Here is a 23,153-nt window from a genome sequence, read left to right as displayed (position 1 = left end):
ATCATTGCTGCTTGGTAAGAGGAAATTAAGTGCATTTATGTTATATGGCAATACATTTACGACCAGGTATTAAGCCAACAGTGTTGACAAAATAGAAGAGTAGATGGCAGGTGAGGAGACAGAAGACACATTCTTTCATTTAACTAAGAATTACTAAGTGCGTCCGTGTGCCAACATGCTGGGCACAGTGTGGGTTAAAGTAGGAGTTCCTATCCCTAACTTCAAGTTGAGAATGTGGAGACAAGTTGGAGACACATAAATGAAATGATTAAAATACATTACCAGACCCCATGTCATCAAGAATAAGATTACCGGAGAGACTATGAGTGCCCAGAGAAGAAGTGGTCCCTCTGAAGGCCAAAGCAAGTGTTGACGTTGCATAATTCCCATTTGTCTAAAGCCAGGGTGGGTACATCTGCTTTTCTACTCTATGGGAAGACTGATAGAGTCTTTTAACCAATCATTCATTCAGCAAAATATTTCTTGAGCACCTACTAAGTGCCAGGCACTATACAAGGTACTGGAGATACAAAGATGAGCCAAAGATGAGACTTGATGACTGGAGCCCTGTCACCAAATTACTCATATGGTGATGGGGGCAGTCACAATACTGGAGGGTAGTGCAGTGTGGCAGTCCGGGTGAACAGGCATAGCCACATGGTGCCTAGCAAGGACTCACTGCAGCTGCCTTTCCTAACTGGTGATGGTAATCTTCTCATTGTGTTCTAATATGGTCTCAGCATCCTTCTAGACAGAGCAACCAGACCAGACAATTGCTACCCATCAATCAGACCTGGTACAAAAGACGGAACCTATTTGCTTCCTAGGCACCCGTTTGCCATGGGAGCACAGAGAAGCAGTTGTCTGGCACTTTTTGATGGAATTTGGTAAGAAATCATGGAGTGGATACAAAAGAAATGGACCTCAGAGGATTAAGTAGGTTAGAATTTGCCAGCTTCCTATTCACTTCCTGTACTGTTGCTTATTAGTAACTTGGTGAAAAGATAACAGTGCCTGCGAAACATGACTTTTTTTTTTTTTTTTTTAATAAGAGTGGACCCTATTTAGGGTCCCTCAGATCAGGACTCAGATGGGAGTAGCAGAGTCCTGGAAGGGATGGAGCCTTGAGGTGGATAGTGAGGCTGAGCCAACCTGTTGGAGGAAGTCCAGGTCATTGGCCCAGCCCTGGGTTTTCTTTGGCAGAAGAATGTCCAACCTCTTTATGTAGCTGGTGCCAAGCAGGCCAGGCGCGGTGAGCTCATGGTGTTCTCTGAGTCCTGGAGCTGAAGACTGAGGGTGGAGGGGAGTGGAGGGCTGGAGATAGCTCTATTGGCTTTAGGCTTGCAGCCGGCAAGGCACTGGACCAATGGAGACAGGAAATCTGGGCTTTCAGACGTTGTGTCATATGATTGTTTATCTGGAAAGAGGAAGCCATGCAGGGAGCATTGGTGCCCCATCACCACTTTCTGAGAGGGAAATCCATGTGCTACCCTCCTCATCCACGTGCTGGTGGAACGGACACACACACACACACACACACACACACACAAACACATGCATGCATGTCCCTCACATCCACTCCATGCACGCAGATGAGGTGAGATTGCCATGTTCAAAGAGAAAAAAGCAGAGCCCCAGAGCCTGCCACCTATATTTCTACTTAGCTTTGGCTGCGAGGGACCCAGCTCTCCTGTCTTTCTTGGGCAAACTATAACTTGCCGAACCTCAGTTTCTCCATCTGTACAATGAAGGAAGGAAAACTTCTTCAACCAACTACTTAAGAAAATAGATGGAGAAGAGCTGTGAAGAACAGAATAGCTCCATCTATATAATGCTTCTGCGTTACCAGCAATCTGTGGTGTTCCTTGGCTTATAGATTAATCATTACAATCTGTTTCCATCTTCTCATGTTGTTATCCTCTGTGTCCCCAAATTTCCATCTTTTATAAGGACACCACTGATTGAATTTAGGACCCACCTTAATCTAATAAGACCTTATCTTACCTTGATTACATTTGTAAAATTCCTATTTTCAAATAAGGCCACATTCACAGGTTTCAGTAGGACATGAATTTAAGGGGACACTATGCAAACCAGTATACAGGGATTTGGTCAGCACTGAAAGAGATCACACCCTAGGAATGCAGCGATGACCACCCACAGAATGTCAGAGAAGACATGGGTGGCGCTGTTTTATGTTTACACTCTATCATTCCATGCGGTAAATTGAACATGATCTGGAAATGAAGGCTTGTTCATGTTTTCCTGCATTTTCTGGGTAAGACTTAAGATTTGTGCTCCCCATCTGCGAAGCACAGTTACAACTTTTGAGAGGCACTGTTCGTCAACTGTGGGATGCATGATGCAACATCGTGAACCAATGGTAGTAAGGCACTGCAGAGATAACAAGAGCTTATTGTTTCAAATACAAATAGGTTCTGAAGAGCCATGATATTGTGACTCATACGATAATAGTTCTTCATCCACAGTTCTGGGCTCATGGCTCCCCAAACCCTTGAAATTTCTTAAGTGTTGACAAAGATAAAAGTGTCTTTTGTTATATTAATAAAGGGAACTTTGGACACCACCCAAGGATAAGGGCTGGTTGCCAGAAGAACCCACCTTAAGATTAGAGGTTTACAACTTTTGGTTTCAAGTACCCACTTCCAAGGAAATGAAGCAATACTATGGCATTTTGCGAAGTCTGAATTCAATCACCAATGGCCAATGACTTGATCAATCATGACTACATACTGAAGCCTCCATAGAAACCCAAGAGAACTCTTGGCTGGTCATTTTTCCAAGATCTTTCCCATTGGGGAACCAGATCACTCCCAGGTGTGCCATGTGGGGCCCCAGGCTCCAGAAGGACAAAAGCCCTTCTTTCCAGACTTCTCCATGTGTACCCGTTTATCTGGCTGTGGATTCCTGTCCTTTGAATTACATCGGTAACCCAGTGAGTCATTCTGCAATTTAATGGAATCGGAGGAGGCAGTTGTGGGAACCTCTGATTTATAGCCAGTCCTTTGAAAGCCCAAGTAGTTCTCTGGGCTTGTGATTGGCAACTGTAGTGTGGTCTTATAGGGCTGAACCCTTAGCCTGTGGAATCTGATGCTGTCTTTGGGTAGACAGTGTCAGAATTGAGTTGAATTCTTGCACATGCACCTGGAGTCCACAAATTTCTTGTTGGTGTAGTTCCCTCCATACACATGTTAGAATTGGGTTCAAGAACCCTTTCCCACTGGCTTTGTGAGTAATAATGGTGTTGCTACCTTTTCTCAAGATGGGAAATTCAACTAAGAAGGGTGCATTTGACAGTAGTTAACAACCAAGAAAATGAAAGATGGTTTTGGGACTTGGATAGGAAGAGATGGTGCCTGGACATTCTGAAGGATCTTTATGTGCACTGATGAAACAATAAATAAATGTGTAAAAACCTCTTCTCTACCTGCTATTCTATATCTTCACCTTTAAGTCACTATTCTTCACATGGCCATGGATTTTGTAATGCATTTGAAATTCAATTGTTTATGTAGACAAGCTCTCAGAATGTGCCCTGCACATTCTGAATAAAAGCAGTCCTCTCCTTCCACACAGACTCTGAGGAGGGAAGGGCTCTCGATTTAATTACACCCTAGGTAAATGCACTGCTCTGACCTGGTGCTTGGCTAGCTAAGGGCATAGTGGCAGTGCAGTATGTGTGTGTGTTGGGGGTAGGAGGTGGGTGGGCATAGGGATGGTGGGTTGGGGAGGGCAAGGAGATAATATAAATTCAGGGAGAGGGGGAATGAAGGAAAGCAAGCAATACTATGGCATTTTGCAAATTCTGAAGTAACTAGCAAGCTGATTTTTTAATCCTCATAGATGTAGACTGAATCATCGAGAATTATCTCTGGAAGGTGTGTGGGAGAAGTGTGCATGTGTGTACACTTAATTCAACAATTACACCCTGAGCAGCAGGAAGAATGCATAGGCTCTGCAACAGCACAGACTGCTGGGGATCTCCAAGGAGGCGGGGCTTATCTGGGGACCTCGCCTGCCCTGACTTGCTCAGCTGTTCAGCCATACTTGAGGTGCCAATGGCCATCATTGAACAGCCCTGTTGGTGACCACTTGATGAATCCAGAATATTACTTTAGATGACTTCACTGACAGAGGCTTGGGAGATGTATGCTTCGAGGCAGAAAGGGGTTAGGGATTGGTTCTCCTGTGGAGAATCACATCAAAGGGTAGATGGACAAAGTATGGGGCAAGGACTCCTGAAGGCTGGGGGACCAGGTTAGCAATGGGATACACCCTCAAGAGACCCATTATGTAGGGTTGACACCCGGTTGCTCTCTGCTGGAATATGGGGAAGTCCTATTTTGTGCACAGCTTCAAGTTGTCCAGACTTACCTTTTAATTCCCTTGAGTTATTGCCATCCTTTATTATCCAGGAGAGCCTTTGCAGGCCCTGATGTGGCAAACGAAACAACAAGTAGGTCTGAGGAGCCTGGCCTGCCCCCACCAGCTTTTCCCTGGAGCTAATGGGAAGATGCAGCACCCTCTCAAGGGAGATGGTAACTGGAGTTTGGGGTCAAGACCTGAAGGGTGAGGTTGACTGTGGTCCAGCTGGGAGCAGCGGGAGGCACACTAGACACTGAGGAAGAACTTCCGGCAAAACTAAAAGTAGAACTTTCATATCCTCCATATTTTCTGGGGGAAGCTGGCCCCTGGGAAGCCTGGTGGTTGTGTACTTGAATTACACATGCACGTTTAAAAATCAAGACTCAACACTGGTTATGTTTGGTGGGTTATTACAGACAGTTTAATTTTTTTTTTTTCTGTTTTCTTTGGCCCTGCTAAAGAAAAAATTACTGTGACATTTTAAAAAATGTCAAGGAAGACTTGAAGCCTATTGCAAAAGTGGGATTGCGATGGAGGAGAGAGATCAACAAGGAGAAGTGAGGATTTATAGTCGATGAAGTATGGGGGGGGTATGTGGATAGAAATTACTAAGAGGAGACACCAGGGGTACGTGGATTTTTGCTAAATTGACCTAAAAGGATTCTTGCTAAAGGCAAGCTAACAAGGATAACAAGGGTGGGAGATGAGGAATTTGATCAGATATCAGGGAGTGGGGAGTTTCTCAATAAACGGACATATAATAGCAGGATTCTTGCTACAATTGGACAGGCAGGGTCCAAGGGCCAGGCTAACCAAAAAAGAGGGCTCCGAGGAGCTGGTCTGAAGTTTGGTCAAGAAGAGAATCTTCGTTATCCCATAAGGACCGTATCAGTATAGCCATTTAAAATAAGAAATGGAAATTGATAGAAATTTCTTTTTAATAATAAAAATACCTTCGCAAAAGGTATGGCACATAAATGCAATGTGCAATCTTGGGATTGGATCTTGAGCAGAATTTATTTTTTTAGTTTTTCCATTAGTGAGACAATTGGAAAAATCTAAATATGGGTTAGATTGGATAACAGCATTGATGGCAATTTCCCGATTTTAATGACTATGGAAGAGAATGTCCTTGTTACAAACACTGAATAATTTCTTCAGTAAAGGTGCACCACGCCTTCAGTTTACTATCAAACATTTAGGAACAAACAATGTCTACGAAGAGAGACAGCAGGACAAAGCGCCCAGGGGAACTGCTGCATTTGGGGAATCTGTGGGAAGGTATATGGGAGTTCTTTATACGATCTTTGTAACTTCTATAACAATCTGAAATCATTTCAAAGAAGAACTTTTTTAAAAAGAGAGAAAACCTTATCTAAGCTTCAAGGACCGTGACAAATGCCACCTTTCCCAGCCAGTTGCTTTCAGCTGAATCAGCACCTCACCCAACCTGCCCTGTGGTAACGTGGACGTAGACCGTTTTCTTGACAAGCTTCTCAGCCTTGATTTTCTCAGAGCCTCTTCATTCTTTCTCCTCTAGAGGCAGCACCACAGGATGGGTCCCCAGGCAGCCTCTGTACTTCCCAGGTGCGGGACCTTGGTCACTGCCACTGCTACATCCTGGATATCGCATCCACAAAATGACCTTTACAAAACATATTGCACACAGTTGCCACATGGAACTCAGAACAACGCCTGCCATAAGTTCCAATTCCAGAAGGAACTCTGTAAATGTTAATTCCTTTCTCTTCCCTTTTCTTGGGTCAGCCTCTCACCACCCTTGGGTCATAGGTAAATGTTTGAATCCAATTGTGTGATAATTTCTGTCAACAATTAGCAATTTACAGTTTTACACATTAACCCCTTCATGAATGTAACACTTGCCCACACCTTTTCTTATCTGGTGACCCTAGAAGCCTATGGAGTAGTAAAGGTCCCATTGTTGCCTCTTTTATATCTATTTGGAAACCGAGGCACCGAAGAGATGAATGATATACTTTTCTAATTTATGTGGCTGATACTAGTAAGGAGTAGACTCTGGCAGGAGCCAGAAAAATCTCATTATTTGTGGCAAAAAAAGTTTTTATAGATGTTCCTTGACTTACAATGGAATTATCATTATCAGTTGAAAATGCATTTAAGACACCTACCGAACATCATAGCTTAACCTAACCTACCTAGAACATGCTCAGGAATACATTAGGCTACAGTTGGGCAAAATAACCTCTCTGCTTCTGTTCAGCATCACAGGGAAGTATCGCACCACATGTCACTAGCCTAGGAAAAGATACAAATTCAAAGTAAGATTTCTACTGAATGCTTATCACTTTCACACGATTTTAAACTAAAAAAATGAGGTTTAACCACTGTAAGTCGGGTTCCGTGTAGTGGCACCTCCATACAAACAAGCCAACTGCAAACACGTCTTAACAAAATTCACGAGGCCTTTGTCCTCATGTGTTACCACTGACTCCTCCATCCTAAAGTGACGTTTTGTTCATTTCGTTGATTAATCTTTTAATGAGCACCTACTAGGTGCTAAGCATATGTCAGGCACTTAGAACACTAAAGGATAGGCAAGAAGTTTGAAGTCCTGTGGGGGGAGAGGGGAGAAGAACTGAGCAAACATGATACATGCAGTATATCAGCTACTGTCATTAAAATATTAACGATGCAGACCGTTCTCCTTCTAATTGCTCTTAAATGTATAAAAGTGATGCCTGTGGCAATTAGGATCTAAAGCCCTAAAGCTCGCTGTCTGGAACATGGGACACTCCCCTTCCAGCTCACAACATGAAAAGGCATTCAGTGACATACAGCTATGAGACATCTGCTCTGAGCCAACTGTACCTAGAGAAGGAAGGAGAACCTTTCTGCCCTAAAGGCATTTTTACAATAATTTAGAAGCCACATCCCTCTTTTCTCACCCCAGAGCTGCATTCCTCGTTGTCTGCAGTGTCTTGTTATTCCAGGGCTGGGGTCCTCCAAGAACTCCTTAAGCACACCCCGTGCTCTGGCTTAGGAGCGTGACCACATGGACAGGGTCAGCAGTACTCCAAATGACCGAAGACCCGTGAATGAAAGGAAATGAGACAGACAACCTAATTTAGCAGGGAGACAGACAACCTAATTTGGAGGGCAACGGCTTCCAGGGCTGCTAAGAGCAAGGATATGATTTTGCCATGGGAAGCCCTAGCAACTTGGAAGACATGACATCCTGAATCTGAAGACCTCTGAGTTTCCAGGACAGATTTCTCTAGACTTTCACGCTCTTTTGAATGGGTTGGATAGGTAGCTGTTCAGTTGAAGGGCTGACATTTATTTACTAGGAAAAGCCAGGCCTCTCTGGCAAATAAAACACTACTCACTCAGCCCTTTGCTTCAGATGCCCCTGTCTGGCTTTGTGTTGCACATCCCATTCCGAGTGATTTTCCTGGTCTTCACCACTCCCGGTAGAGGGTGCCTTGTAAGGGTGCAATTATTACACGAATGAATGAGATGATTAAAAAATGCATACATCCCCTCTGAGCAACCTTGGGAAGAAGTGCCAAGCAAAATGTCAACGTATTTCTTTTAATGAATGTTGTAAAGGAGGCCATCGACTATCTCAAATTAAAAGACACGCCTCGGACATCAGCAGCCCCACTGCGTTTTTATTAGTCTGTAGCCAGTATGGGACCAGGAAGGAGGGATTCGATTTCTTCACTATCCTGGGCATCTCTCTGCTCAGGTGGGGGCAGGCCCTGTAGGAGTTTGAGGACTGCACATTTCCTGTGTCTGAGGGAGGGGCCCGGAGAGCTTCGCTGACAGCCAGGTACAGTTGTCCTGCTAAGAAGGGCAAAAGTTCCCCTGTGTTTGTGTCTGGGAGCGCACAGGTGGAAGGATAAACCAGCTCCTGAGTGCCCTCACCCGCTGGTGGCCAGAACGTCTCCCTAGCATTGTCTCGCCCTTGATAACTCCCCCTCTCTCCCCCCCACCCTCAAAGCCTAAAGAATCCTCCTCTTCCCTTGGAAGCGCCTTTTACACTGTCCTCCCACCCAGACTTTCCAGCCTAAAGGGTCCGGGGATCTGGCTTGACGATGAGGGGCGGAGCCAAACCCTCGCAGGGCCCGCCCCTTGGCTGCGTGGCTGAGGGATTGGATGCTTCGGAAGGCCGCCTTCGGGGCTGCCCAGGGGTGCACCCGAGGTCCGGGCGCAGGTGCGGGGTGCGGGGGACTCCCACCCGCGAAGTTGGGGGGGGGGGACCCTGCGTCCGAGTGACCTCTAAGGCGGGGTTGCCCGCAGGAATCTGGGCGCCCTAGAGTGCCGCAAGCCAGCGGTTTCTTGCGGCGGAAAGGGATCTCTCTGGGCTCGCTGGAATTGCGATGGCATTTGGGAAACTTCTCCCCCCTACTTCTTGCTTCCTACTTTCGCGTGGAAGAGCAGTTGCTGGGTTGTTTTAGGTCCTCTCCCAATCAGACCCTGTAAAAATAGCCGTGCGCCCTCGGCTTCTCCGCTGGCTGCCCCGGGCCGGGTGTGAACCTAAAAATACCCGGCGGTTTGGAGCCGGCGCTCCGGGTGCCGGCGGGTCCGGCCGGGCCGCAGAGGGCGTCTGGAGACCAGAGAAACGGAGGCCGCCTGGCCCCTCGCCTGGGCCCTCGCTTGGGCCAGGGCTGTCCCTTTAAATCCTGGAGGAGGCAAAGAGAAAAAAAGAAAGAAAGAAAAAAGACGCGGAGCCCTGAGCGGTGGGTGGCTCTGCCTGGCCCCTACTCCGCCCGCCCCCGCGCCGCGTCCAGCCGGCCGCCCGCCGCCCCCGCGAGCCTGGGGAGCCCCCCGCAGCGCCGCCCACCGCCGGCCACTGTCAAAACAGAAATTAAACGGAGCCCGCGAGGTGGAGCCGCAGCAAGTGCATGTGTGGCGGGCGAGGAGGGAGCGCAGGGGAAGGGGCGGGCGCGAGGGAGCGGCGACCACAGACATCCGGGCCCTTGAGCCCCGTGCGCCCCCCGAGCGGGTGGCGCGGGCCGCGGGGACGCCGGGCGCGGGGCGCGGGGCTGACAGCGGCGGCGGGGGCGGGGCCCGGGAGGGCAGGGGCGCGGCGCGGGGAGGGAGGAGCTGCCGGGAGCCGCTCGGTCCCACACCCGCCGGCGCGGCCCCGCCACGAGACTCTGACAGCCGCGGCCGCGCTGCTCCCCCGCGCACCCGGACGGACCGCGGCGGCGGCGAGGGAGGACGCGAGGACCGCGGCCCGGCGCCCAGTGCGGGCGGCGCGCGGTGGCCCTGGCGGCGCGCAGAGGTGAGTTGGCTCCGCGCGCAGGGCTCGGGCACCGGCTGTGAGGGCTGCCGTCTCCCTCGCACCTTGGCTGCCGAGGCGGGTCGGGGGTCGCGGGGCTCCAGAGAGGTAGCTGTGCGCCGCCGAGGCCGGAGAGCGATGCCTGGAGCTGTTGCTAGGAGGCCGGCTGATGGCGCGCCCGGGGCACCGGCGGGGGCAGGGGCGCCCCGGCGCGCCGGGCCGGAGGCGGGGGGCTGCGGTGGCTATTCAGGGGGAACTCCGTGTGGCAGCCATGCCACGGGAGGAGGCGGGAGGAAGGAGAGCGGGAGGAGGGGGAGAGCCAGCGGAGAGCTAGCCGGCGCGCCTCCTGGCTGGCACCGCGGCCCGGAGCGAAGTGGCGCGCGGGGCTGGAAGGGAACTTCTGCAGCGCGGGCGGCCCCGGCGGGGCGGCGCCTCCTGGGCCGGGCCGGGCGGGCCCGAAGGCAGCCACAGGTGGTTTCTGCTGAAAGTTTTATCGCACATCTGTCCGGAAGGCGCGGGAGCGTTTTTGGAGAGGGACGGTTTCCTGAGACTCGGGCACCCGCACCTCATGTTGTCTTATCTTCAAGATGAGGAAAGGAGCAGGCAGTCTGGGATCCCGCATCCCAGGATGTGGTGGCTCAGGGGCTTCCTGGAGGTCTGGCCCAGAGGTGACGCCTTAGTGGGGCCCTAAGACCCAGGCCGCTGTCCAGTTGGGAAGTTGCGGGAAATGGGCGCACGCACATGGCTCCTGCATGTCGGGGAAAGAGGAGCCGAGGCCAGACCGTGGTCCGCTCAGTTCAGGATGGCACGGGGTCTCTTCCTAGGGACCGCGCCAGCGTCCTATCTCGGGGCGTGCGCATCCTCCTGCTCTTTTGAAAGCGAATCGTCTCTGGCCGCTGTGCTGCTTTGTTATTGGGGTTGGCTGTCTGATTTCATTCGGAAGGGGCCGGGAGGAGCCCAAGGAAAGCTGAGCGGCGGCATCTCTCACAGCCTCATAGGATGGTACCCAAGCCTGGGCGGCGAGGGGCCAGGGCGGAGGGGAGCCTGTGAGAGGTGGTGTGTGCTGCCTGCCCGCGGAGCTTCGCCAGACAATTCACAAGGCTGGGGCTGGGTTTTCTGGGGGCACCGGGGACGGAAAGAAGAGGGAGGGGGGAAGGAAGGGAAGACCCCTAGAAGAGGAAGATATGCTGTGGTCAGCCCCGAGAGAGAGGTTCAGAGAAGTCCCGTGGTTTGGCCCCGTTCCTCTGTGGCCGCGCTGACGAATCCAGGGTAGGGAGGTTACAGCCACCCCGGTAGGTCCGTCCTAGGCTGAAAGAAATCATTTTCTCCGAAGTGGGTCTGATACCCAGTTGTTGCAAGTTGGCACGGAACTCCTGAGAGCTGGAAACAGCCTCTCATTCTGGCTGGTCCTGCTCCCTCTCCCTGTTCCCCCCACCCAGCCCTACAAGTACCTGAGCAGAAGTGTCCTTTCTTTAAGCCACAGGTTTTTTTTAAAAAATATATATTTTATTGATTTTTTTTTTTTTTTTTTTTTTTTACAGAGAGGAAGGGAGAGGGAAAGAGAGCTAGAATTATCGATGAGAGAGAATCATCGATCAGCTGTCTCCTGCACACCCCCCACTGGGGATGTGCCCGCAACCAAGGTATATGCCCTTGACCGGAATCGAACCTAGGACCCTTCAGTCTACAGGCCGATGCTCTATCCACTGAGCCACACCAGTTTTGGCAGGGCCACAGAGTTTTGAAGCTAAAAGAGAGCCTAGGAATCAGGAGAGCTCATTTTACAGGTGAGCAAACTCCAGGCCCAAAGAAGGAAAGCAACCCGTCACAGTGTTAGAGGCCCAGGAGGCCCAGGAGGCTGGAATTGACACCAGCCTCCCAGTCAGGGTGGGAAGAGCCCCCTCACCAAGGCCCAAGGGCCTGAGGTCAGAAATGCCACCCCCTCTCCCAGACTCATCAAGGGCCTGTTATCTGGTACTTTCTATGACCATGGGTGCCAGCAAATGGGGTGTATTTCTAGTTTTCTGCCCTTGACTTAAAAAAAAAAATCAGGACTGACTGTCACTGCAGATTCCAGTTAGACACTATCCCAACTTTTCCTGCTCCTTCCTCACCCCAACGTCCTCACACTCCTTTTGTAACAGAATGCAGCTTGATTGGCCAAGATGGCTTTGCAGCTCGTCTCATTCTGAAGCACCCACTTTCCGTAGCATGCCAGAACTCTGTTTTCCTGGTAATTAGGTTTTACAGATATTTTTGAAAGAGAGCCCAAATTCTGCATCAATTATACTTGGACACAAATGCCGTGCTGTTGTGGATACCAAATGAGAAAGATGAGCAATTATCTGAGAGTTTTGGAATACATGTTGTTATGAGTATTTGACACAGCTATTAAGACATCAATGAGTGGGTTTTCAGCAAATGTTTTTTTTTTTCATGCTGTATTTTATTGAGCCAAACAAAGTGTCTTAATGAAAAAGACCTGGGAGTTGGCCACTTGAATCTTAACCATACGTTTCTACTAGGATGTAGAGGTGGGAAAGATTTGAATAATAAGCAGAGGGATTGTTGATTCGAGGGCAATGCGTATTCTTCAGTCTATAATGTCATATTAAATTTAAAAAAAAAGTTGGGGAGCGATGTGTGTCAGTCTGTGTTAGTCAGAAATGACTTGTGAGAGAGGATATTTTGTATGTTTTCCTGCTTTCAAGGACATGTAGTATCAAGAATCCAAGGCATGCAGTGTCGCTTGAGTGTAATTCTGCTTTCATGAGCAGCTAAGAATCAGTGTCCCTGTAGTTCCCATAAGAGAAACCATGACCTGGTGTCATACAGATAGCCCATGTGACCTTTCGACAGTGCCTTTCACTTCCGATGCATGCCACTTTCCTCCGTGGTTCACAGTTCAGCTATTTGCCCATCTTACAGATGGGGAAACTGAGGCAGGGAGAGGAAGAGTGTATGATTTCTATAATGTCATTCAGTTCAATGCAGCTTGGGGTGTCCGGATAGACCAGGGCGTAAGAGGGCTTCCTCCTGAAAATATCGCCCCTTTCAGCGCTGCAGTACAAGAGGATATAGATGGGTGGGGGGCTTGCAGTTACACTCCATGGGAGGCCAGTCACTCCCATGGGGGCCTGAAGAACTTTGTTCCTCGCCCCTCCCCCCCTGCTGAGGGTGAGTAGTTCTCCTCCCTCTCACTGCAGGCTGTGGGAACTTGGGCGAGGAGGGACCAGCTGGCTGAGGCTGGGGCGGGGGTGTGGGATCTGTGCCTGTGTAGGGCTGAAGGAGTGCAGGCTATTTATAACCCCTCCTCCCCTCTGGGGAAGAAGCCACTCAAGGGTCTGGGTCCATCCTTGGTGCTGATTTCTCCCCAGGGTGCTGTGCCTCACTGAGAAAAACCTGCCATCCAAATGCATGGAGGGTACTGGGGTGACCGGTGGGGAGGGGCCTGCAGGGCTCCTGGAACCTCCGCTGCTCTGGTGGACTTAGGATTCGAGGATTTCCTAGTGCTAGTGTGTGCACTTTTCTCAGGCACTGACCCCTCCCGCCCCCCATTTGCACATAGCGAGGGACACCCCAGAAATCTCACAGAGCAGAACTTAAGAACCTGCAAAGGGGGGCTTATCGCTGCTCTGAATAATGCCAACAATGATTTTTAGGCAGGAGGAAAGCGACATGTTGGGAAGTTTCTCTGATGCGGGATGGCACTTCTGTGGGTGCTGGTTGAGGTTTGAGGCCTGCACCCAGAGCTCTTTCCCTCCTTCCCCACACCTGCCCCAGACTAGTCCCTGTGGGCCCCTCCCCTCTCCCCCCACATTTCAGACCAACACCAAAGTCCTCCTTTGTCTTTGAATAAATAGCACCTCCCACCCCTCCAGTTGAGACTGGGCATAGTTTCTCCCTGGGTCAGTGGAGGGAATGGGCAGAGGAAGCAGGCAAGGCACTGAGCTTGTCTCTCTCTTAGCTCCTTGGAGTGAATTCATCCACTGGTCAGAACCATTTCAGAAGCTCACAGCAGGTCCTACCAGGGAGAGAAGATTTCAGCAGACAGTCCTTCATGGAGAGGTGGGCGCTGGGCAGCTCCTGCTGAGCCTGGCACAGGCTTTGCCTGCAGGCGCTTTTAAGGGCAGGGCTTGTGTGTTGCTCATGGCCACACCCTCAGCACCCAGCACAAGGCGGGGACATGGAAAATGTTTGTTGAATAAGTGCCCAGGGCAGAGAACAGGTGGGTGGGTGGATAGCAGTCAGGTTTGTTTCATCGTTGCCATCAGCTGCACTCCTTGGCACTGGGAAGAGGGTGTCTGGAGGGCAAGGACATAGAAGCGGATTGTGGATGAGAAGAGGTGGGATTCCATAGGTGTTTTGAGAGCCCTGGGACAAGCTGATTGGCCACTCCACACCACTAGAGATGCAGGGAACACTCGGCCATCGATCCAGCGGGCAGGGATGGCATTCTTCTCTGTGGGCTGTCTGCCACTGTACAGTCCAGCCTCACAGAGCAGGCAGAGCGAGTTTCCTGTAGGAAGGCAGGTAGGCCACTCCTTTGTGTGCCCTCCTGTGGACACTCTGGGACTGGCCCCTGCCTGCCTCTCTGACCCCCTTACACTCCTGTGCTCCCACCCACCCAGATCCTTTTGTTCTTTAAACACACCAAGCTCATGTATGTCCCTTTGTTTGTCCGTGTGTGGACTTCCCTTCCCTCAGCTCTTCCCTGCTGGCTCCTCCTTGTCTTCTGAGTCTCCACTGGAACCTGCAGTATACTCTTTGTGGCACCCAACTCCATCTGGGGGAAAGCCTTGATGCTGTTTGTGTTTATGACTGTGTCTTCCACTAGAATGTACACTCCATGAGTATATCTAGAACAGTGCCTGGCATGCAGCACTGCCCAAGGAAATAGTTGGCGAGTGAATATGCCAATGAGTGCTGGGAGGGGGGGGGATGAAAATGAGTCAGCCAGGGACCCTATTCTCAGATTTCTTCAGGCTAGAGGCAGGAACAAAGCCTGTTCATACATACTCCGATATGTGGCAGGGAGGGAAGGTGGCATTCAAGAGGTATAGCCCAGGAGAGCCGGGCAAGCTGCCTTGGACCAGATTCAACAAGACTGGCGGCTTGGGCAGAGGGGGCTTCTTTCAGGTGTGATATTAGGAGCTGGGAGCTCTGGCAGCTGACCCACCTCTAGGACTAGTTTCCCTAGTGTGTTTGCTCAGTCTCTCTCTCTCTCTGTTTATTTACTTCTTTGGTGGGCAAGAGTTCCAAGCAGAATGCCATCCTTGGAGAGTCAGGAATGTTGTGTTTTTCCACCAGCTCCATTCATTCGCAGCCTCCTCAGCACAGCTGTGGACAGCTGGCTGCCAGCATGGATGCAGGGAGGGTTTCTCTCCGGGGCCAAGGGGCACACTCAGCCCTGCAGGAATGGGGAATTTCATTTGTGTTTCACACCCTGCTGATTTCCAAACCCCACTGAAATGGTGCCTGTAAAAACAGATTCATGAGGAAATTAAAAAACTATTAGCATTCAGTTTACTGCTTTTTTTTTTATTATTGTAAAAGCAATCAGAGTCATGATAGAAAATTTGGAAAATATGGAAAGGTGTAAAATTAAAACAAAAAAAAAAAAAAACAAAACAAAACAAAATAGCTGCAACATCCTAATTTTGGTGTACTTCCTTTCAGTCTTTTTTCCCCTTCCTTATCCACCAACACATGTATACACGTGCATATACACACATGTAACTATAATTAGGACTACACATCATTTTCTAAAACTTTAAAAACCTGTACCATCTTTTAATAATAAACAAAAAGGGTTTTTTTTTGTTTTTTTTTCTCTTGGGAGTCTGAGACATTCTTACCATGAATCATTGATATTTGGAAGAGAATGTGTTTTCCACATCTCACCAGCCGAGATTTCAGCCAGCCTTACCTTCTGTAGTTTGAATTAAGAAAACAGCCCTCCTCACCCCCAGCACATCAGGATGTGCTCAGCATTGTACTTCTCACTTCTCACCTCTCCATCATGGGTATATGGTACCGCAAGCGGTCCCCTCCCTGAGCATTCTGTCACACTTACCAGTGACATAATAACGTTCTTTAGAAGCATATTTTAATGGATGTGTAGTGTTCCTTCAAACAATGTATCATACTTTGACCGTTACTAAAAAACAAAACCCTACGGCCCATTAATTAATTATTTCTTGACCCACACACAAGAGCAGCAGGAGATTCCCCAGAGATATGGATTCATGTTTAGCGCGTCACTGTTTGGGGACAGCCTTGGCTCCTTCAGGAGACCAGGGACTCAGTGGCTGTCACTTCCGTGTCCAGGGTTTAAAAGAATGCCTGATGCTGATGAATGAAATACAGACTCCTTCCCATGGGAGGTGAGACCCTGATTGACCCCTCTGATGTGAAGGCCTCTTTTGGGATTGCATTTGGCTGGGGAGGGGGCATGGGGTTCTGGGGGTGAAGGGACAGATCATCACATTCTGGGAAGCAGAGCTGGAAGGGGGCAGCATGGAAAGCAGTTCTCTGACTGAACAGTTTAATGGTTTTTGGTGGAGGTGAAATTTTGGTGGGGTCTTGATATAGGCATTAGAGGCTACGCAGGCAGGAGGAGTGGGCCATGGGAAGCCTTGGGGTTAAAGAGAAAAAACAGGTTGCCAGCTTAGCAGGAATGGGTGCAGCCCAGCCAGGAAATGGCAAGAGACCAAGACCCTTCAAACAATAGCTTCTAGGATTCCAGAACCCAGTCCTGGGGAAGATGGGCTCTTCGGGATCACAGGGCCCCACTCTGCTTCCAGGCAGATAATATCCCAATTCTGCAGATTAGGAAACTGAGGCATCAAACAATTAAGGGATGTGGAAGAACACGTGTTTGGGAGCTGATCAGACTTGATTCCTATGGCATGGCCACTTTTTTGGGGTCACTTTGGGCATGTTACTCAACCTCTTTAAGCTCCAGTTTCGTCATCTAGAAAATGGTGAACGCCAACTTCACAGGGTGGTTGGGAAAATGAGATGCATGGATATTATTATACACAAAGCACCCAGCACAGATACTGGCAATGAGGGGTCCCTCCCGGCAAGCCACTGCCATTCCTGTGTTTTGTGAATTTCTATTCCTGGTCTGGGGAGAGAAAGGGGAGAGATCACCAAGGATAAGACGGGAAGAAGAAAAGGGCTGTAGAAACCGGATTTGTCCTTGCCCAATGAGAGGTGATTCCCACTTTTATGGGCCTCAGTTTCCTGTCTGCAAGATGAGGCTGGATCATCTCTGAGAGCTATTCTGGCTCTGATATTCGCCAATTCCCGAGTTAAAGACGTGGAAACCGAATCCAGCCACTTCCTAAGTTTGGAGTGAGTGGAGGTGGGGCTGGAGAGAAAGTTAGGGCAGCAGAGGGGACTGCTGGGCCCCATGTGTGGAAGCTGCTCTTTAGAAAGTTCTGTCAGTACAATTTCGAGAGACGTGCATGCTTCTCTAAGAACGGACGGTACCCGTCACCCTGTGGAGTTGCCTTTACTGAAGAGTACATTTGGGGAGTGAGGGAGGCAGATATTAACTATTATTTTTAAAAAGTGACATATTTCATTGTTTTTAAATCCTGGAACTTCCGCTTGTTCCTGGGTCATCCCAGATGGCTCTTAGTGGAAGCCACAAGAGAGGGGAGGAGCTCTCAGGAAATATTAGAACCAAAAAGGAAATATTTCAGCCCTGTCATCAATGGGCACTTGGCCTGTCCAGAGAGGATGTGGGGAGAGGGAGGGAGAAGCAGCAGGTGTGTTTGGAGGGAAGGGTGTGTCCGCCAATGTATTTTAAGCTCTGAAGTCAGAGGCTCTGGTTTTATTGCGCTCTGGTGAGGAGGGATTTGAGGCTTTTTATCTTCTTGCCACAGACTTCTGGGGAAGGGGGAAGGAAGGAAACACTCCTTTTCAAGGAGTGTCTTCTTTTTAAATTAGATTGTCACAAAGGAACTAGCTGTGTCTACCTAAAGACTGTCACTTTAAAATATATATACATATTATTGATTTCAGAGAGGAAGGGAGAGGGAGAGAGAGATAGAAGCATCAATGATGAGAGAGAACCATTGATCGGATGACTCCTGCATGACCCACCTTGGGGTTCAAGCCTGCAACGGGGATTCGAACCATGACCCCTGGTTCATAGGTTGGCACTCAACCACGGGCCGAGGACTGTCATCTTCATACAGGAAAGAGCCTGCGAGCTCCAAAGCTGGTCCAAACACTTCTATTCATGAATGAAGAGACTGAGGGTCAGAGAGGCCCCACCACTCGCTAACATCCCCCAGGACAGCAGCGAGGAGCCAGGAGCTGAAACCAGGGCCCACAGTGCTGCTGCACTGTCCTCTCGGCTGTGTAGGGGACCTCCTTGCTGTTCGTCTCCTACACAGTTAACAGATGACTCAGCCTGCTGCCTTGAACCATTTTTTGAAGGAGGATTTCTTTTTCTGTTTTCTGAAACTAGATTTTTATTACTTTGCCACACATTGTTTGCTTTGAATTTTTAATTTAATTTTTCCTGAATAGGTCAATACTTACATGGTTTAAAATTCAAAAGGTACAAAAGGGTATTCACAGTGAAACAACTTTCTGTCACCCCATCTCTTAGTCCCCCCCCCCCCCCCCCAGGTGACCACTGTGCCTGGTCCCTTCAGTTTAAAGATATTGGATCCATGTGCAGGAATGTATGTATGCAAACATACATGTGCATGTATATTGTTAATTTTTTTATCCACATGGAAGCATATAGTACATATTACATTTTCTGCCACAAATATATACCTTGGATTTACTTGACTATCTGACAATAAGGAATATCATTCCTTTTTGCTTATTTGTGTTGGCTGCATCGATTCTATCGTATGGCTATACCTTGACGTATCTAAGCAGCCCCTTATAGAGGGATATTTTGATTGTTTCCAGTCATTTGTTTAAACAACACCCTTGGTTTTTATTCAGTTATTTATTTATTTATTTATTTATTTATTTAATGATGAAAGCAGTCCTTGAGGTTTTTTTTTTAATACAGGCAAATTGATAGCATTCTACTAAGCTTGCTGATTTTTTTTTTTTTTTTTTTTTTGCTTGCAAGATGCTTCAAAGAATAAAATTACTTAATTGTTTAAGGATTAATAGTAGGAGAAACAATTTTTGCATTGAACTCTCTGGAAAATGAATCATATAGTTGACATTCATTTATTAAACCAGTGTTTCTTGAGTTGCTACTTTGTGCTGGGCCCTGGGCATTGGGCTAGGTGGTGGGAGATGGGGAGAACAAGAAGAAAGGACATGCAGGATGGTGCTCACATTCTGGGCACGGAGTGGGGGCGGGAGGGTGACTTTTGTAGGAGAAGAGAACAGTTACAATAGCAGTAGGGGCAGCTTTGATGAAAGAACATAAACATCGCAGAGGAAGTGTTGGTCCTTTGACTTGGGGGTGGGGTGTAGGTTGTCGGGAGGGCGCTCTAGGTTGACTGGCATGTGTGAGTATCAAGGTTGACCATAGCTTGCAACACCATGGCCTTGAGCCCTCTCAGCTCCCCCTCTCAGTCACTGCCTATCTGCAAGGTCCTCCAAAGGGCAGGGTCTGGGACCCAGGCTCAGTCAGGCAGACTCTGCAGGTCCTCGGTGTGTCCTGCTGACCTTGAGGGCCTTAAAGCTTCTCTTTATACCAGAGAAATGGGCTGACTTTCCTCTGGAGAACAAAGCTCTCCCTTGGGCCAATCGCTTCTCAGCAAATTGGCAGTGATGGGTGAGCAGCCCTGTGGACAAAGGGGTTGTAGTTGGTGGGGAGAAATCAACCCTACGGGTGTTGAAGAGGCCCCCTTGAGCTGCCTGAACTAGATATTCCTGAGCTTCCCTGTGTATGCACATCCGTGTTCCACTCCTGAATCGGGGCGGCGGGGGAGGGAGGAGAGACCTTCTTAGAATTACTGGCCCCTGCCCTGGCAGCCTGCCCTATTGGAGCTCAGAATGCTGTCCTACAGCAGTCACAGGCTGAGTGTGGACCATCATCAGCGTGTTTGTAGGCAACAAGCCACAGCTGCTGAAGAGTTGCAGATGGACCCTAGAAACAACAGTCACAAAGAATCGTTGCTGCTTTTGTGTGTGTGCAGGGAGGGCATCCCACAGAGGGCACAAGATGTGTAGAGCTCCCACCGTGATTGCAGTGCTGAGCCAAGTTCTGCAGGTGATCAGAGGAAGCCCGAGTCATGGTCTTGACCTCAGGGATCTGCAAGTCTGGTTGGGAAGAAGATGATGCTTATAACACATACACCAGCCTTATACCAAAGTTCTGGGGGATGTAATATAGGGCTGTAAGAAGAAAAGAGAGGTTGTGTGCCCAAAGTTAGCATGATGGGGGACTGCAGGCGAACCTCAGGAAGAGCTCATGGGAGGAATACTGACAGCAGTTCAGCAACTGCTACATGGCAGGCCCTTCTCGGTGTGATGTACCCACTAATGCTCACAGCATTGTAAATGACCAGTGTGTCACGAAAGCTCTTGCATTGAATGTCTGCCCCCTAGTGTCAATGTGCATCATAGCAACTGGTCAAATGGTTGGGAGGACACTTAGCATATTAGCCTTTTCTATATATACTAGGGCCATTGCAGGAAGATTCCTGCAAGAACAGGGCTTCCGGTGGGCTTCCCTCCCGCCACATCCACCTCTTACCACCACCCCCTCTCTGCACTTTCCCTGCTGCCTCTGTCCCCCACCCCCACCCCATGCTTTCCCTTCCACAGAGGGCCACAGGAAAGTGAACTGATGAAGAACTGAGGCTTGGAATGTTTAGGTTAATTTGCTTAAGGAGACACGGTTGTCATGAGGAGGCAGGGCCTAGATTCCAGGGCCCATAGTCTCCACCTCATCTGATTGGACAGCGAGGTTCCTGGAGATCATTTGGGGAGAGGGGACCCACTTGTCATGTTCAGGAAGCAGTATCCCCTGAGCATAAAGGCTCATGTGGGAGCAAGAGGAAACACATTGGGTTAAGGGGGAATGGACTGGAGAATCAATTGCAGCAAATATTCATCCCCTCTATCCAGTTCCCTTCTGGTGTGTCTGGGTTAGCTCAGTTCTGGTGTGTTTCAGAGGATGTCATCTTGTCGATGTTAGCCTTAAACAGTAAGAATTTAGAAAGAGCTAAACCACTTGATACCAATGATTAAAACTATGTATTTTAGTCACAAGCAAACTGGGGTGATTTTTATTCATTGCCCCATATCTCTTTCCTGTGGCATTTTAGGAAATTGCTTTTGGAGCCACTTAAAGCATTGTCGTAAAAATGCAACTACCAGCACAAAGGATTATCACGGCACTAAAATCAGATATTAAGATGTCTCAGAGGTGTGCATTCATCTTTGTTCCTTTAAAAATTAAATTTATTGGAGTAACATTGGTTAATAACATTACTATATACATTTCAGGTGTTCAACTTTGTAATACAACATCAGTATACTCTATTGTATCTAGTCCTTCCATCACCATGTATTTGACCCTCTTTGCCCTCTTCATCCTCCCCCTTCCTCCTCTTCTTTCCACCCCCCCCCCCCCCCCTCCGGCCCTCCTAATCCTCCTTCTGGATGGTTCTATATTTCAACTTCTATGAGAGCCACCTGACTTGCTCATGATCTCATGGTTCATGGTCAAGAGTGAGAATTCTTCCTTCATTATACCACCCTCTGTATGGTGTGGGCCAAGTCATATGTGTTGTCCGGGGTGGTGCGTGGACAGGAACAGAGAAAAGGGTTGGAGAGCTCAGTAAACCCTGTACCATGGTTAGGCTGGGAGATGTGCCCAACAGGCCCAAGGACGCCACTCCAAGGCCTGAGTTTGCATAAGGGAATTCATATCCATCTTTGTAATCTCAGGGTTTCTCTGTCCTCTTACAAACTTACAAATAAATACAAGCCACTTGAACAGAAAAGCCCACCTGTTATTTGTCTGTTTGTAGCCCTTGGGAATCTGGGCCTTCGTGAATACTAGTAGATCAGAATCTCACTTGAGTTTATGTCCCTCTCAGGCCTCTTGCCTTGACCCTTGCAGAATATAGAATGAACCCTGGGGGGAAAGAAAGTGCCTCCTACTTTTGGTTTAGTTCTGATGTGAAGTATGTCTGTGCCCATTTTGCAAATCATCTCCTAACTCAGTTTTCAGCCAGCTTCCAGCGACTCAGAAATTGAGCTCACCAGCCTGGTGGTACAGATGAGAAAGCAGAGGGTGAAATTCCAGTGGCTGTCCCTGCCGGCCTTTGGGAAAGATGAAAGGTGTGTGTGTGCTTGCTTTTGTCTACCTGGAGCCCTGGATGTTTTTGCCTAAACTGCTTTGTGAGGGAGGTGGGGGTGGAGAGAGACAAACCACTAAAAAGTGAATTATTTGCTAAATGATATTTCTGCTCACATTATAGAAAACAAAACCACACTCTGTTCTTTCTTCATTGCTTTGCCAGATATTCCTCGTGACAGATTCTGATGCTCCAGATTGAGCCACCTTGCGGAGCCTCACCTATTTGCAGAAGTCATTAAAAGCCATTGTTTAACTAAAGGCTTTTCTTTTCCTTCCTTACAATTTCCAAGACCCTGCATTTGTGGAGACCTGACTCAGCAACATTCTATTTTCAGAATTTCATTACCTCTTCTCAGATTCTGGACTGTGGCTCCTTAATTCTGTGCTCTTTACTCAGGAATGTCTATTCCTCAGATTTGGGCTGCAGGTCTAAAGTAGCCTGACCACAAAGGGTACATCATTGTACCAGGACTCTGCCCAGCCACTGGATACCTGAGTGACCTAGTTCCCCTCGCTGCCTGCCTCTCGGACAAACTAACTTTTTCACTGCAGTCAACCTTGCATTCCCTGGGAAAGTAGCCATTTGAATTTCAATCTCTCTCTCTCTCTCTCTCTCTCTCTCTCTCTCTCTCTCTCTCTCTCTCTCTCTCTCTCTCTCTCTCTCTCTCTCTCTCTCTCTCTCCCTCCCTCCCTTCCTCCCTCCCTCCCATTTTCCCTCCCCCCTTTCTTCCTTCTGTAAGTAGGAAAGTAGGATCTGGGTGCAAAGCGCTCAGCATAGTGACTGTCGCAGAGACCAGAATTCCATATGATCGACTATTACTGATATTATAATGATCCTGTTCGAAAGGAAACTATCGGCCCAGTTCCTCTGTGGTCACGCTTGAGCATCAGAAAGCACTCTTAGCCTAGTGACCCATTCTGTTGTTGTTTTTAACACTGCATCCTTCACACACACACAGCGCATTAAGAGTCTGTTCATTCTTTGGATGCGTGTGAAATTCCAATTCCTTTCAGGAGAATTTATGTGTGGTTTTAGAGGGGATAATCGACCAGTTAGTATGTGCGTGCTGATCTTATACATACACGCAGCGCCATTTACAGCACACATTATAACATCTTCAGTCTCTGCCAAGAATGTGTATTTCTTAGCCCCGTGCATTTGCATATTATGGGTTCATAATTTCA

At 48.7% G+C, this 23,153-nt stretch overlaps 1 protein-coding gene across 2 annotated transcripts in view; it reads left to right on the top strand.

Moving 5' to 3' along the window:
• Window positions 1-9,459: 9,459 nt before the first annotated feature.
• Window positions 9,460-23,153, top strand: part of ZBTB7C (zinc finger and BTB domain containing 7C) — a 260,208-nt gene continuing 246,514 nt past the window's right edge. For both annotated transcript variants that reach the window (XM_036418693.2, XM_036418694.2), the window contains exon 1: window positions 9,460-9,658. The gene's annotated coding sequence lies outside the window, so the exon portion shown is untranslated. The remainder of the gene's footprint in view (window positions 9,659-23,153) is intronic.

This window comes from Pipistrellus kuhlii, unplaced genomic scaffold (genome assembly GCF_014108245.1).
Source record: "Pipistrellus kuhlii isolate mPipKuh1 unplaced genomic scaffold, mPipKuh1.p scaffold_m20_p_6, whole genome shotgun sequence".
NCBI classification, from domain to species: domain Eukaryota; kingdom Metazoa; phylum Chordata; class Mammalia; order Chiroptera; family Vespertilionidae; genus Pipistrellus; species Pipistrellus kuhlii.
The sequence above is the reverse complement of the archived record's forward strand: the minus strand, read 5'-3'. Positions and strand labels throughout refer to the sequence as shown.